The sequence below is a fragment of the Bubalus kerabau genome, chromosome 9 (genome assembly GCF_029407905.1).
Source record: "Bubalus kerabau isolate K-KA32 ecotype Philippines breed swamp buffalo chromosome 9, PCC_UOA_SB_1v2, whole genome shotgun sequence".
Taxonomy (NCBI): domain Eukaryota; kingdom Metazoa; phylum Chordata; class Mammalia; order Artiodactyla; family Bovidae; genus Bubalus; species Bubalus kerabau.
Genome location: NC_073632.1, coordinates 52,489,778 through 52,506,674, shown reverse-complemented (window position 1 = coordinate 52,506,674; position 16,897 = coordinate 52,489,778). Strand labels below are relative to the sequence as shown.

General features: G+C 43.9%; 1 protein-coding gene across 4 annotated transcripts in view; it reads right to left on the bottom strand.

Moving 5' to 3' along the window:
- The window catches only part of PREP (prolyl endopeptidase), a 133,456-nt gene that overhangs the window by 108,972 nt on the left and 7,587 nt on the right, over positions 1-16,897 (bottom strand). The gene's annotated exons all lie outside the window — the stretch shown is intronic.

The following is a 16,897-nucleotide window of genomic DNA, read 5'->3' as shown; positions in this document are numbered from 1 at the left end:
AACAACTTACTATATTCGGAATGGCACACAAAAGACGCGTTATTGCCAGAATCCATGCAGACTTAAGGGCCCACCCAGCTCAAAATGGTCTTTAAATGGGCTCTCCTACACAAAGCAATGACCCCATGCTGGAGAACCACGATTCTGTGCTGCAAGAAAGCTGCTCTAAAACTCAAGGTTTATAATGTGCTTGAAAACAAGCGGGAAAGAGTATGAGGTATGACTACAGTGATTAACAAGAGTTTTGCAAGAGGATCAATTCAAGAGAACTAAAACGGTTACGCGTCACATTTCTAATTTCATTCAAACAGAAAATAAAACTGAGTCCCACAGAAATACAACTCCAACCGCCTATCATGAGGGATTGGCAAACCTCACCATGGCCTGCTTTCCTATGGTACTCAAGCCTAGAATAGGTTTTATATTTTTAACAGCTGGGTACAGGCAAGGGTGGAAAACCTAACAGTGACCTGGGTGACTCACATCATCTAAAATATTTCCTATGTGGCCCTTTACAGGAAGTTTGCTGACTCCACTCTATCTCATTAGGAAGTGTCCACAAAGATACTTTTTGCTTTTTAGTTACAAAATCGATGCACAGCTGCAAAGCCACAAGGGACAGCACTCTGGGGTGGGGTGGGAGTGGGGGTGTGGTGTGGTGCGGTGGTGTGTGTGTGTGTGTTGGCACTCTGGGGGGGTGTAGTGTGTGTGTAGCATTCTGAGGGTGGGGGGGAGTTGAGGGGTGGGTGTGTGTGTTAGTCACTCAGTCATGTCTGACTCTTTACAACCCCATGGACTGTAGCCCACCAGGCTCCCCTGTCCATGGGATTCTCCAAGCAAGAATACTGGAGTGGGTTGCCATTTCCTTCTCCAGGGGATCTTACAGACCCAGGGATCAAACCCAGGTCTCCTGCACTGCAGGCGGATTCTTTATCGTCTGAGCCACCAGGGAGGCAAAAGCATTACCTGATTTCATGGGTGAAGTAAACTGGCATGACCTTCCCTCCTGTCCCTGGCCTCAGTCCACTGAGCTCCTCTCCCAGCCTTTGTCTCTGCTGGGTCACCTGTCGGCAATGTCTGTCCCCACCATCTCTGTGGGAGGTGGGAGCCTGAGCATCTCAAGCCCCATTTACTGCTGGCTCCATGTCACCCTGGGTGTGCAGTCTTACAGACACGGAAGTGGAGGCAGGTGGTAATAAGGTCACCTGGCCAGGGTCACTCAGTGAGTTAGCAACAGCACTGAAGCCAGAGTTATGTTCTTTCAGTCACTGTAACAGTGCCCGAGGCTGACTCTTGGCCTGCTACTCGTTTACCTTTTAAAAGGGCTCCTCTTGCTCTGGGTGGAGAACAGACAATGGGGGAGCTAAAGTGGAAACAGGGAAGCTGGTTAGGAGGCTCAGGCAGTAGTCTGGTGAGAGACAAGTCCATGTAGAACGGCCTGTCTCAAAAAGGAGCAGGGCTGGGATAGAGGGGAGGAATGGGAGTGGGGAGAGAGAAGATGGGTAAGCCCATGCTCACATCTCGGTCAGATGGTTGGTTACTAGAAGGGTCTCAGCAGAACGTTCAAGCTACTGAGGGCTCCCACCCTGAGACCCAGCAGACTGAGAGTCCTAGAAGGGCCCTTTCCACTGGGGGTCCTCTGAGGAAGAAGCCCTGCAGCCTTCATTCCCCTAGTCCTTCTGATTTGTTTGGATGAGGCTGCACCTAGGCCTGACCCTGGCTCTAGGAGGACCACAGTGGATCCAGGAGTCACAGATCCTTAGTCAATTTTCCCTGCAAAGGTGAACTGTGCTCACCTGTGGATTCTATGCTGCTTGGCGTCTCTCAGTACAATCACAACTGCTGCCACAGAATCCATCTCACACCAAAGCAGGCACACTGGCTTTTCTCACATGAAATGTTCAGAAAACCATCAGAACAGTCATAACAACGCTACCAAATAACCAGGCTCATTATATCCAATATGTCACCCACAAATGTTAGTCAATTACTTTAACTAGAGCAATATTTAAACACGACACCCTTCCAATACCTAGACGCAAACAATGTTCAAGTTCTTAACAGCCTAAGTTCTATCCTAATGTGCATCTTTATAATACGAGCAGGTCCTCTTCATGAAGGTGCAGATAAAACTTCTGTTAAGGCGTTTGTGAAATTTAGGGTCCCAAAGAATACCAATAATGACTTCTTGGTCATTTATGGATTTAACAGTCTAACTTCTTGGTCTGAAAATTAGAACACATTTGGGGGAAAGGAAGAAGAGGTATAAGGATAATGAAAAGAAAAACTTGAGCAATTGTATGATGATAAAGAAGCAGGGTGAGGAGAATTAAATTATTCTTGTCCAGCAGGAATCTCAGTATCCAAACTCATACTCCAGGGTATTATTAAAATCACTGAAACTCAAAAGCCCATGAAATGACACCAGCAGCTGAGCTTTTTAAAGAGGATCACGAGTTTAGATTTTATAGCTATGGATGAGTCTGAACACATTTTTCTAAGAATAGTTGCTCAAAGCTAAGAAATCCAATTCACATTTCATTTTGCCTTAACTATTAGAAACCTTGAAAGGGAAGTTTCAGTTATGCAAGATGACTAAATCCTGCTGTACAACACTGTGTTAACAATACTATACTATACACATTAAATGCCGTTAAGAGAGCAGAATTCGTGTTAAATGTTCTTACCATAATTTAATAAAAAGAAAACACAGCTATCTGGCAAAGTGTTGCTCAGTTTGGGAGCTGGAGATGCCTTTACCTTGACTGTTTCCAGAATTTTTTTCAAGTTGTCCTCACATCAATCCACTAACTATCTCAAGTCCTTTCACAAGCACAAGTCTTATGTATATAAATAAAGAGGATGCATAAGTTACTTATTAAATAGATAAAGTATATAATGAACATAGAGCTTCTGTGGCGGCTCAGTGGTAAAGAATCCACCTGCCAACGCAGGACACGTGGAAGATCCCCTGGAGAAGGAAATGGCAATCACTCCAGTATTCTTGCCTGGAAAATCCCATGGACAGTGGAACCTGGTGGGCTACAGTCCATGGGAGGTCACAAAAGAGTCAGACACGACTGAGCGACTGAAAAACAATACAGAACATCACGATGGGCAATACAGGACTAAAAAGATGAATCACATGCATAAAGATAAAAGCTCTAGGAGAACAAATCGAAGGGAAAGCCACTCCCAGGATAGGGTGGAGTGGGCCTCAGAGAGTGGGGCGAGCAGGCAGGCAGTCCGATGACAAAGAGGGACTTCCAGCTGGGAGACCGACTGTGGCACGGGTACCATTCGAGTGAAACCAGGGATAGTGCTACCTACATCCCACAAACCTGGAGGAGTTTTAGCTGCAAATTATACATACAGAAGGATGTATATATGTAGGTGTGTGTGTACATGTATGTGTATACATACATATGTGTACATATACATATGCACACAAACGTGCGGATAACACTAACACTTATATATATATATATATGAGTGTGCTGGTTAAAGCAACTATGATCAAGGCAAGTGGTTGGTGTCACAGCACGGACTGGCAGTGTTTTCTGTACAGTCCTGTGTAAGGAGCTGAGAGCATCCTGGAGGCCAGAAGGGGAAGCACCCGGACCCCCTCTCATTGCTGGAAGTGTAGCAGAATTCAGAAATGACTCCCCAGGTGCAAGGACACACCCATAAAAAAGACGACAAGAGGTGGCAAAGTTCATCTGGGAGGCTGCAGGACCCAGGGCCAAGAGGGCTGGGCGATCACACGAAAAACTAGAGGCAGGTCGTGCCAAACACAGTGAGAGGCAGCTGCTCCAGGAAACAGGTCTAGAAATTGAGACTATAGAAGAATGGAGTCACGTACTTTACAGGACACACTTAGGAACTGACACCCCACAAATGAAAGAAAAAAGTGCCCCATATTTTGCAGTGTTCTCTGAACATTTACAAACATTACCAGTACATCAGATCAGACCAAAAAGGAAACGTTAAATTCCAAGAAAAGCTTGTTTGAGTCATGTTTGTAACTACAATGCCATTATACTGACCCAGGGAGGTGCCTTTCTCTTCCTGGTCCCACAAACCCCTACAAACCCCAAGGACGAGAAATGTCAAATCCAATTGGTGAGATCCCAAAATCCATAAGGCTTATCTTTTAACATTAAAAGCCCAGTGTGACTACAGAGAAAGTAAAGGGCATAAGGAAATGGATTCACTTTTCCTTCTTGTTTGGTGAGTTCATCAGATACTTTTTAGCTAGTAGATTCTTTCGCTCTCTGAGCTATTGAAATTTTTTGCTTTCATAATTTGAAAATGTTACACAGGATCAAAATGTTTCAAGGTAGTTTTAAACACACCAAAAATGTCTGAAATATGAAAATACTGGAATCTAAAACATAACAAATTAACTGAATAAGCAACTGAATAGGTTTTTTAAAATTTTTTTGAAAATAAACTGCCCCAAATTTAATTCTGCCAATAAATAAAGAATAAAAATTAAAAGTGGGTCCCTCTCTACTCTCAGGGGAGGAAGGGCCCCATCGAGCTTCCTGCTGCATATGGGTGACAGACCAGGTGGAGCCTTCCAAAAGCCCTTCCAGGTCTCTTTCCACCTTCTCTGCCTGTCCCCAGGAGGGCAAATCAACTTGTTCCCCCACTGGGCGAGTTACTGCCAATCAAAGGGGAAGGAAGCAGAAAGTCTCGCTATGACCTTAGATTCAAGCCTTGGTCTCAAATCTCGCCATTACCAGGGAGCTCATTTGAAGCTGGAACACTAACCTGATCTGGCTCTGTTCTTCAGTGTACATACTACTACTGACCAGGAGCCTGGCAAGGACAGAGGCGATCTGCACATCAAGTCCAAATCTAACTAAAAACCCACCCAGGAGGAAGTTAAACACATGCATATCCTTTCTTGAATAACTCTTGTATCAATGAGGAAATCCAAACGATAACAAGACTATTTCAAAAATAAGAAAACCAAAACTATTAGGAATTAAAGTTCTTGTTGTTGTTTAGTTGCTCAGTCGTGTCTGACTCTGCTACACCATGGACTGCAGCACGCCAGGCCTCCCTGTCCTTCACTATCTCCCTGAGTTTGCTCAAGTTCAAGTCCACTGAGTCCGTGATGCCATCCAACCATCTCATCCTCTGTTGTCCTCCTCTCCTTTTGCCATTAAAGTTCTTAGAATGTGACAAAAACACCTGAAGCTGACATCTGTTTCTTTTCAGTATCTTAGGATGCCCCACTGATAGACTGGAGTTGAGGTTGGGGGTGAGGTGTGACCTCTGCTAGCCATCAGAACTCCCCTCCCTGAGATCCAGGGATTCATCCAGGGCTGGGCAGGACACCCATTCAGAAGGAGGCTCAGGGCTGGTCCAGGGGTTTGTTTAATGACTCACACACATCAAGGCAGCTGACCTGATTGAGTCCACAGCACAGATTCAGGAGTGTACCTGGAACAGGCTCGGGGGACAGTTGGGGCCTGGGTGTGCCATGTGCTGAAGGGCAGTGCCCACACTGTGATGGATGAAGTACACGTGGCCCAGGGAAGATGCTCTATACCCAGATACAAGGCTGCTGCTGCTGCTAAGTCGCTTCAGTCATGTCCAACTCTGTGCAACCCCAGAGACGGCAATCCATCAGGCTCCGCCGTCCCTGGGATTCTCCAGGCATGAACACTGGAGTGGGTTGCCATTTCCTTCTCCAATGCAGGAAAGTGATAAGTGAAAGTGAAGTTGCCCAGTTGTGTCCGACTTTTAGCGACCCCATGGACTGCAGCCTAGCAGGCTCCTCCATCCATGGGATTTTCCAGGCAAGAGTACTGGAGTGGGGTGCCATTGCCTTCTCCGAGATACAAGGCTAGGTCTGGAAAATGAGTCACACCTTCAGGAAGTCTGGGGTTCACCCTCTCTTGATCAGATTTTACCATTTCTGGGTGCCAGCAGCTTACACTAAATGTCATAAAATGTCAGTGATACCCCTGTCTATATTCTAATTATGTTAACTCCTTTCTACATTCTTCACGTAAGTAAATCCTATTCATTTTCATAGGCAGAATCTTCCATCAATTCTCCTTAACATGTAACAGTCAATAAAGTATTTATGAACCCAGGACAAGCAACCAGAATCCTTTTTTAGGAACCGAGGTGAACAATAGAAGGAGAGGCCATCTCATGAGATCTGGGGTTGTCAGGGCTGTGTAAAACCTGAAGGGGCAAGGACCATCTTTGTCTATCACGTGGGAGAGGCTACTGGAAAACAAAACAACCAGAGAAAAGTAGATCACCTAAGAGACAGAGGCAGACAGGTTTACAGAAATATCACAAGCAGTCCTAGATCAAGCTGTGCCTTACAGCATGTACTGATCTTCAATTACGTGAACTTCTCAGCTCTTTTTAAAAATATATATATAAAGGTGCTGTTCATCATGAATCCTGACTGATACAGCTCTTTCAAGAGCCCCTCAGCTCAAGCACCCCAGGCTGGAAGAGGATGAATCCACCAGAAGCTTGATGCAGAAGCCTGGAAAAAGTGATCATCAGTAAAGGAGAAAGAGTGAAATATTAATTAAACATTCTAATCAAAAATCTTTAAGGTAACAAAAAAATAAAATAAAAATAAATCAATGAGTTAGAAAATTAAAGGATACAACTTAAAAGTTCTAGAACCATTCCTTTCTAAAAACAAACAATCCCCCCACCATCACATTCAACCAAAGTTCTGGCTAAACTAATTATAAATAGGAAAGAAGTTACAGATACTGGAAATTTGAAATGATAAAGAAAGACACACAAACATGGAGAATAAAGTCATTGTAAGAAATATTTCACATAACCCCATGCTAGTAAGTTTTAAAATCTCAATGACATGGACAATTTTCTAGGAAATACAAACCACTAAAATGGACCCAAATGAAAGGAGATATGAACAGAGCCCAAGAACTGACTGCAATAAAAGAATTTGTCCTAGATAGCTCTAAAGCTTTAAATGATCAAGCAGATAATCCCCGTGCTATTTAAGCTACTTAATAATAAATGCAATAGCAACCATTTATTAAGCACTTGTGCCTACCACTCTGCTACATGCTTCACAAACATTATGACTCAGTTTTTACCACTACCATATATAGTAGTTTAGTCAAGGCTATGGTTTTTCCTGTGGTCATGTATGGATGTGAGAGTTGGACTGTGAAGAAAGCTGAGTGCCGAAGAATTGATGCTTTTGAACTGTGGTGTTGGAGAAGACTCTTGAGAGTCCCTTGGACTGCAAGGAGATCCAACCAGTCCATTCTGAAGGAGATCAACCCTGGGATTTCTTTGGAAGGAATGATGCTAAAGCTGAAACTCCAGTACTTTGGCCACCTCATGCGAAGAGTTGACTCATTGGAAAAGACCCTGATGCTGGGAGGGATTGGGGGCAAGAGGAGAAGGGGACGACAGAGGATGAGATGGCTGGATGGCATCACTGACTTGTTGGATGTGAGTCTCAGTGAACTCCGGGAGTTGGTGATGGACAGGGAGGCCTGGAGTGCTGCGATTCATGGGGTCGCAAAGAGTCGAACACGACTGAGCGACTGATCTGATCTGATCTGATCTAGTAGTTTTCTCCAAATTATAAATTAGAGAATTAAAGTTTAGAGAGGTTGATAAGCATGACCAATGTCACACCTCTGATAAAATTGTGGAGTTAAAATTCAAACCTGCCTACCCCTAAAGCTATTCATTAAACAACTATACATTGTTGCTTTCCCATGAATAAACAGGTTCCAAGATCTTGAAAGAGTTCTCATCTGCTGCTGGGAAGAACAGGGTAGAAAAGAAGTTCTGGAAGAAGGGAGACAATAGGATGCTACTGAATGTCTAGCTTGGTGGCAATGCATGCCTGAACTAGGCAGTGCCAGCAGGGATAAAAACAAGAAGGGTATGAGACTTTACAGAGGCAATTGGAGGTCCAGAGAATCATGTGCATGATTATATACAGAGCTGGTCCAAATGGTCAGAGTGCCATCCAGTGCTATACAGGAGAGTTCTTGAAGTCTTTATTATGACATATGCCTTGATTTCCCCCAATGAGAAAAATCAGAATCACAAATAAAGTCCCTCCAGTTTACAAAGATACTCTGAACAAGTGAGGCATCTATGAGAATTTTAGCTCCTTGAAAGTGCCCTATATAAAGCAAAACTATTATTATTCTCTAATCATCTCTAAAAGCAAAAGTATTACTGTTCTCTAGCCATGTCTAAGCATTCTCTAAGGCAGTTTTTCCAAGCTTTCTGGATCTTAAGAATTACCAGATGAGGTGCTTGGGAAACAGATTTCTACTCCTATCAGATACTCTAAAAGTAGATTTTGGGCATGTCTATTTTTAACAAGTATCCAGGTGATTTTTGGGCTTCTCAGGTGCCTCAGTGGGTAAAGAATCCACTTGCAAAGCAGGAGGGTTCGACCCTTGGGTTGGGAAGATCCCCTGAAGGAGGGCATGGAAACCCACTCCACTGTTCTTGCCTGGAGAATCCCATGGACTGAGGGGCCTGGTGAGCTGCAGTCCACATGATCGCAAAGAGTTGGATACGCACTGAAGCGACCAAGCACACATGCACGCATGCACAGGTGATTTTTATGACTGAGTGCTTTCCCCCTGGACATGGCAGACATCTAAGAGAAAAGAGAACGTCTCAGAGAAGTCAGTTATCTTCGTTCTTTATTTGTTGATTCTTTAATAACTGTTTTCCCAAAGATATCATGTCTGATGTCAACATTTGTCACAGAGGAAATGTAGATTATTGGAACCAAAGCTGAGTAGCGCTTATGGGGAAAATATTAATGTTAAATGTACTCAAGCAGCTTAAGAATTTCATCAATGGTTTGGGGGCTGCTTTCCCTGGTGGTGAACAAATGGGGCAAGACTCAAGGTGTGGCTCAGCCTCCTTTTGGCACTCACCTCCAGCAGCTCAAAGGTTAAGGGGCTCACCATCTCCAATCTCTGGTCTGGCCTAGAATGGCATGTGATTCCAAGCTGGCATGGCCCATGTTTCTCTTGCTCATGACAGCTCATCCTCTTCACCCCCATGTAATCTAATGTTCCGATTAGTGGACACACAAGTAAACACAGGACAGGGGAGGAAAGGGAGGGTGTGAGCACCCTCCCTTGGAGGAGGAATGGGAACGAAACCAGTGGACCTGTGGCATTTGGGCTGCCAAGATCCATTTTCCTCCCCAGGGTTCTCCCTGCTTAGTGAGAGAATTTCACATAGCTGTCTTGTCACTCCAGAAGCAAAAGAAGGATCCCAAGGTTTCTACCAAATCTTTTTTCATTGCCACAGTACAGCCAAGGGATGAGCACAAACATGTCTGGAGCCTAGCCAAATAAAACTCCCTCTCCTGGGATGCAGTCATTGAACAAGTGACAGAGGGCTCAAGGACTGTGATCACTGATGCCATTAGCAGTGCTGCCTGAAACGTGGAAATTCCCACCATGGAGCTCTAGAACTACCTGGTTCCTGCCTGCTCCAAGCCTAGCTCTCCAGTCCACCCAGAAGCTGGCCTCATTGTGCCTGCTATGAATTCCTTACTTGCCAAACCTGGCCAGAATTCATTTTGGCTGCTTGCCTCAAAAACCCAATTGCAGAAAGCAAGAAAAAGACAAAAGAAAGGACTGCTTAGAAAAGAGGATGGCCCAGTACCAGCAAACTTTCTCATACTTTTGACAATTACCCCAAGCACAGATCAAAAGGACATGGTTCCCTAAATACACATTTCAACCGTGGATTTACAAGAAGTATTTTTGTGAACCATAATAAGGCTAACATTTCTGCAGGAGGTGATGAAACATTTTAAGACCTCATTAGTCTTGGAGATTGAGATAATAACTGGTAATATATTTACCTAAAGCACTTCCTGTTTCTAGTAGAGAAGGAACGACATAGTCGAAATACTCAATCCAGGTCCTTACATGAAACATTAATAATGGAGGGCAGGGCATTTCACGGTGGGTTCATAAACACCAATTAAAAGAGGTGTTTACCTAACAGCTTCAAGGTGATCTTTGGCCTAGTTTAATCACTGAGCTTTTGAACAATAAAACCACACTTACAAGTCATAATTCCAACCAATGGCAGAGGTGGAGATTCAATGCTCAAAATATAGGTATCTTTTTCTAAGACACTAAGATTTCAAAAGGAAAATGCTGCCTACTTTTGTAGATGAAAATAAAAAGACACAGATGTCTCTAATGTTCAACATTCTGAGCAAGCAAATACGAAGACTAGAGTCTGAAGGTCTACATTTCAATACATTGAAGCAGCAGCACCTAAGCTGTAGCACCTTTGTACAGAGCTCTGCTGAGCATGGAAAATGAACTGTTATATACATTTTCTCAGCTGGGTGTTGCTAAAAGCTTGGATCTAGATGAACTGAGTGTGACTATATTCATTTTATAGATGAAGAAAAGAAATCCCAGGTAAGACACCTGGCTGTACTCACAGGTCAAAAAATGGAAGACTAAAGGCTATGACTTCCAGTCCCACCTGGCAAACACTCTGTTCCTCCGCCCTGTGTCCCAACAGAAGTGACACCAGCAATGTCTGGAAACTCACAGTACAAAAAGGATGTTCACAGTTTTTCCTAAAGCCTACAAAAGAACACTGCAAACCAAAAGAAGTCTTCTATGCTATGAATTATATCCAGTATTCCTCCGCTTGCAGCCAGCTTCATCTGCTGTCTGCTGGCTTAGAGACACTGAACTAGCCCTTCACGTGAGTGTACATCCTGGGAGCAAGCTTCTGCTCTGTAGGCTCTGCTGCCTGACAGCCTGAGGGGGAGATGCAAGTGGACAAAAGGATCTCATCTCCCCCAGCCCCTCATCAGTTCTTGACCATGCTGGTACGTCCCACGCTAGGGAGACCACACCACACAGGGAAATCTAGGCCAGGCTGATATCAGTACAGAGCGGGCAACTCTTCATGCTACATCCTTTTAGGGTCAATCTTAAAGAACAACAACAAAAGTGAGCAGAAAACCACATATCAGAATAGTCAGAATAGTTAGGATTCCAGGGAAAGGAGCTGACTGCCCTAAATGTTGTTCTCCACTGAACCTCTGTGACATTAAAATACCTACAGAGAAATCCTAGGCTATTTAACATCCTAGAGCTGATCAGAAGTCTTTTGAGATTTAAATCTTTCCTGCAGAGGAAGGGAGGAGTATACGCAGGGGAGGAGAAAGGGGATGTTTCCAGCTTCCTTACCTGTAAGAGTGAGGGACTGCTCTCACTACCTTCATAGCCGCTTCTCAAAAGATATAACGGGCAATACCTATTCCTCCAAATAGGGAGTGGGGAGCAAATAATGTCTTAGAAAAGAAGATCTCTATTTCTTTGATCTTCTATGAAACAAATGATAATTTTTTAGAAGGAATAAACATACATTTTGGGGGCGGGGAGCGGTTCCTATTAAGAGATCTTCTCTCACGATCCACAAGGCAAATAGAGCTATTGGTTCGGTCATTTAGCCCAAGGCAGTTCTCAGGGAGGGGAAAAACCAAATTGGTCTTTTGATAACTGCAGCTGGTATTCTACATTTGCTTACCTCCTGGACCAAAGCCCCAGGACAGGGCTTCTGTGGAAGCTAGACTTGACAATTAGTTACAATAACAGATGTAAATTCTTCCTCTTTGTAAGTATCTCCCCTTCACTAAGTAACAAGTTCTGGAATTCAATCAAGAGGTCAAAGCTGCAACAAGATGGAGTGAAATGGGGAGACTCTTCAAAAGGTGAGAAGAATGCTGCCTCTATCTGGACTTCGGGGCTGCAAAACCAAGCCCAGAGATGCAGAGGATTTCTCACTATCAGAAAAGGGAGCAGATGGTGCCCTGTGGACTGACTGCACCACGATGGGCGGGGAGGCCAGGAGAAAGAAATACGCATTTGGTATCCTCCCAGGGACCCGCGAGCAAGATGGCTGCTGCAGTGACAAGAGCAGTGTAAGCAAACTTCAAGGGCTTGAGGGGCAGCGCAAGGCGGAGGGGGCAGAGCAGCCTTGCCAGTGTACACCAAAGCTTCTACAACTCCCCAGGAAGAGTGCTCCATCTGCACAAAGAACACAGGATGACGGTGAAGTCACTGGGTTTGGCAACGGAGCCACTGCTGATCACAAAGATGGATGGCAGATGGGACAAAGGAAGAAGGGGTGTGAGCCACCTGAAAGGGCGCACAGACTGGCTTACGGACAGGAAGAGAGGAGATGGCTGTGATAAGAGCTGAAATGAGACATGAATAGGGCTCACCCGAAGGGACCGAGACACCAACTAAGACGAAGAAATATGCTACAGAGAGCTAAGGTGAAGTGTGGGGTTTGGGGCTCACTTGTCTGTTTGTCCCGGGAAATTTAGGAAGTTAGATTAGGAAGCGAATCACATGCACGTTACAGTCAGTGGGTGGGGGCCGGGTGTCTTACTATTAGTAGTCTGGAGGTTTGAGTCCCCTCAGAGCCAAAGCATCAGGCTGCACACACACGTCAAGGCTGCTGCACACACTTCCTTCCATGACCTGCGGAGGACAAGCTGGGAGAGCCTGCTGACTGGGAAGTATGGGCTCACCACTGCCGGGACCTGCCTCACTGTCTTCAAATCCTTTTCAATGAGTAAAACCTCTCCCTCTACCGTCTCACTTCCAAGGTTTCCCTGGTGTCCCACTTACTCCGGTGAGACTTCACTATGGTTTAGATGTCTACCTCCAGAGTACACTGCAGTTAGCAGATGTCTAAAGAGCTTTTAATCCAGAGTCTTCCCTTTATCTTTTGTTAAGTTTGTATTTCCATACAGATTCTTCTGGAACAGAGAGCAAATAGCAACAAACCACTGTCTCTGAGACCTACAAAGGCACTTTATAAAGTTGTCACCCCCAAGAGCGCTGCACGCGTGCACCCTTCTCCCACTTCCTGCTCTACCAGGAGCACTTTTCACTTAGCAAAGCAAACTTTACAGCCCAACACGGTAACAGATGCACGGACTACAGCGTCAAGCACGTCTACCAGGCTCAACTTAAATGCTAAACTATTGTCGGAAATGGAGATTTTCAATTTTCCACTATTAAAAATAACACTCGAAACTGGCCCTTTTCTATCTGAAGTGACACTATTACTCTCTCAGGAGACCTGAAAACTCTTCTTTTTCCTTAAGTATTTACTTTTTGTTGCTGCTATCGGGTGGGTTGATTTCTCGTTATTGATGTTACGTATGAGTGGTATTGATTTTATATTTATTCCATACGTACATGCTTTATTGAATTCATTCTGTTTTCAGTTGTTTCCCTTAGGTTTTCTAGATGCATAATCACTGAATCGATAATTAATGATAATTTTACTTTATCCTCTACAAATTTTAGTTCATGTTTTATTGCACTGGTCAAAGTTTTGCAAACATATGAAAACAGCAGTGACAGTTATTCCAGTCTGGTGTTCAGGATGCTTTAAATACTCACTATTAAAGTTATTGCTACATTTAGTTTTGGATTTTTAAAAAATTCTTAAAACATTACCTAGATTAGATTAGTTATATAGGTTTACTTAATTTACAGAGATAATAATATTAAACTAAATTTCTCTGACAAATTCTGCTTTTTTATTTTTAACCTATCATTGTTTATAGTCTTCACATCGATGTTCACAAGGAAGGTTGGTCTGTATCTTCACTGTCCAATAATGGCAGCCATTAGCCACATGTGGTAACTGAGCACCCAATATGTGGCTGCTCTGAACTGATATGTGCTCTAAGTGTAAAATCGGAGAACACGATGGCACCCACTCTAGTACTCTTGCCTGCAAATGCCCATGGACGGAGGGGCCTGGTGGGCTGCAGTCCATGGGGTCACTAACAGTCGGACACGACTGAGCGACTTCACTTTCACTTTTCACTTTCATGCACTGGAGAAGGAAATGACAACCCACTCCAGTGTTCTTGCCTGGAGAATCCCAGGGACGGGGAAGCCCAGTGGGCTGCTTCCTATGGGGTCGCACAGAATCGGACACGACTGAAGCGACTTAGCAGCAGCAGCAATAAGTGTGAAATACACATTGGATTTTGAAAATTTAGTCTAAAAGAATGCAGATACCTCAATAATATTTTACATTGATTACATGTTGAGATGTTAGTACTTTGAATATAATAAAGTGCTTTAATTAATTTCCTGTTTCTTTTTACTTTTTTAATGTGGCTACTAGAAAAATTTGAATTATATATGTGGCTTACATTATATATCTACTAGGCAGTGCTGGTCTACTGTTTCCTCTTTGCAAAGTAGTTCTCCTGAGTTTTTAAATTAAGGCTGAACAGATCTCAAAGAAACAACTAAGCTGCACAGGATATTCTACAAACTGGTACATTTGCTATAAAATAGGGTTATGTGGGCTTTGACAGCTTGAAAGGATTCATTCAGATTCAAGTCCCCCCCACCACCATCTTTGAGAATTTTCAAGTTACAAGTCTGCTGATATTTCTTTAATAAAGGATAAAGCCTCAAATGCCAGGAACTGTCAGAACTGGATAAGCTCTATTAAACATGAGATTAAATCAAAGACTTACTGATAGCATTTCAGATCTTGAGCTATCAATGTTCCTCACTTCCGGGCTGGTTTTTATTGAAAATGTAACAAGCGGCTTTTCTTTGTTTTAAAGGCTACGTGAAGATTTTCCTCTTTACACCGAGGTATGGTTAAATCACCTACTTCTGTGTACATGCCTCTAACTCTGAGTAGAAAATGTTCCTGCTGCTCTTCTGCTTATTAGAAAAACACACCCTATCTTTTCAGTCTGAGACAAAAATTTCACTCATCAGATCTCAGATGACAACCAGCTCCTGTCAATAACGAGGTTGCTTCGAGAGGAGGATGCAGGGGAGGCACTGGCTGCACAGCCCTGACACCTGAGGAGCACTGCCGGACAGGTTAGCGTGAGAGCAGGCACGGAGGGGTCACCCAGCGTGCTTGTAGGAGGACCCATAAAGTCCCACAGCGAGCAAAGACATGACTCTAGTCCTACAGCGTGCATTCCCAAAGCTACTACACCCAGAGTCTTTGATTTTTTTTATCATTTCTTTAATGTGAAGTTGATAACCACCTGGACCACCTGATACCACTAATAAGCTGAGTGACCTTGGACACATTATTTAATCATTCAAACTCAATTTCTTCATCTGTGAAATGGGGAAAAGAAAAAGATCTATTTCAGGATTTAAGAACTGAATGAGACAGGGCATGCAAAGCTACCACTGAAGTGCCCAGCACACAGTAAACATCTGTTATTAAATACATACCATGAAAATAACAGTGTATATACCAATGTCATTAGCGTCTATCCAATGCTGACTAGATGATCACTAATCAGCAAAGTTTCACCTACTAGTTAAGTGGCTTGTCAACCACAGGGCCAGACATCATCAAATAAGGAAGGCATAGCAAAATGTGCATGCGTTAACACATAAACAAAAACTGGGTCACTCTAACATAGCTGAATCACTCAATCCCCATCAAAGGCTGCAGAAGTCCAGGTTGTACCCAATTCCTTAGACAAAGGAATCAGCATAGAGACAGTCCTTGGGGGCAGTTTTCCGGAGATGCACAGGAAGTTCATCTCCTTCCCTCCTACTCTCCATCCACTACAGGCTATGTGGCTGCTTGTGACCCTCTGTTTCCAGGCTCAATCCGACTCAGCCCAGTCCAAAGTTGGAGGACCAAGGCTGTCTGTGGCAGGGTTGAGGACAGATCGCAGCCCTGCCTCTGCTCCCTGTTCCTCCTAGCCTCACTTGCAGAGCTGGAGCCTCTGCCCGCTTCTCCAGTTACCCATTTGTTTCTCATTTGCTACCCACCAACCTCTAAAACTCACTGCTTCACCAAGGAAAAATAAAAATCCAAACATCAGTCATTCTTACCCATGAGATCGCTGTCTTTCTTGAAGGGAATGGGGAAAGGGTGAGAATAAGAGAGTACAGATACAAGTAAAAACCACGAGAAAACCTCAAAATGCTGGTGTGCTTACTTCAAGGACAAAGGACAGGGAAGAAGTTTTAAGAGTTTCTGCAGTGTGCAGAGGAGAAGAGAAACGCTTGCCATGAAGAACAGCCAAGGGTGGCAGAAAGAGAAGCAGGCAAGCTGGTGCCTTGGGAATGAAGGAAGAAAAACAAGTTGACATGGGATTTACTCCAGCAGGAGCAACCTCTTTCTGCCTCTGTTGTCTCCTCTTCCATGTAACATCGTGCCTGGCTAAGCCCTTCACTCCACTCCATCCCTGGTGAAGCTTTTCCCTAAGGACATGAAGGCAGTGGAGTCTGTAACCCACTGACCAGGGAGCATGAAAGAGCTGCAGGAGTACGGGACCGGGAGTGGGGGGTGGGCATGGGCAAGGAAAGCACACCAATCCCACGAGCCAGGTCCACATCAGGAGGGAGTGCCTTCTTGGAAAATCTGAATTGTCTTAGAAATCTGAGTTCAGTTCTCCAGAGAACACTGATATATACAGTGGCAAGGGACCACAAGATACAAGAACAGCTAAGACATAGGCTTTTAGAAGCTGGCCTAGAAAACCACTCAGCAGGCATTAACTTTTTTCGTTTTTTTTTTTTTTTTTTAATGGGAAATGTACTCTGGGATTCTAAAGAAGCTCAAATAAACTTCTGGAGTGCTGAGGATATTAGAAATTGTATAGATATTTTTATATACTAAGTTAATATGGCTATAAATAAAAAAGTCAAAGAACCTGGAGTGGATTGGAGAAGCACTATTCCCTCATCCAAGCAAATTTAACCACATTCAGCATATGTAAATAATGAATCTCAAATGACAAGTCCTGGGCACTCCAAGAAAGAAAATAGTATCCATCGGACATCGCACTTAGGGGTAAGCTTCA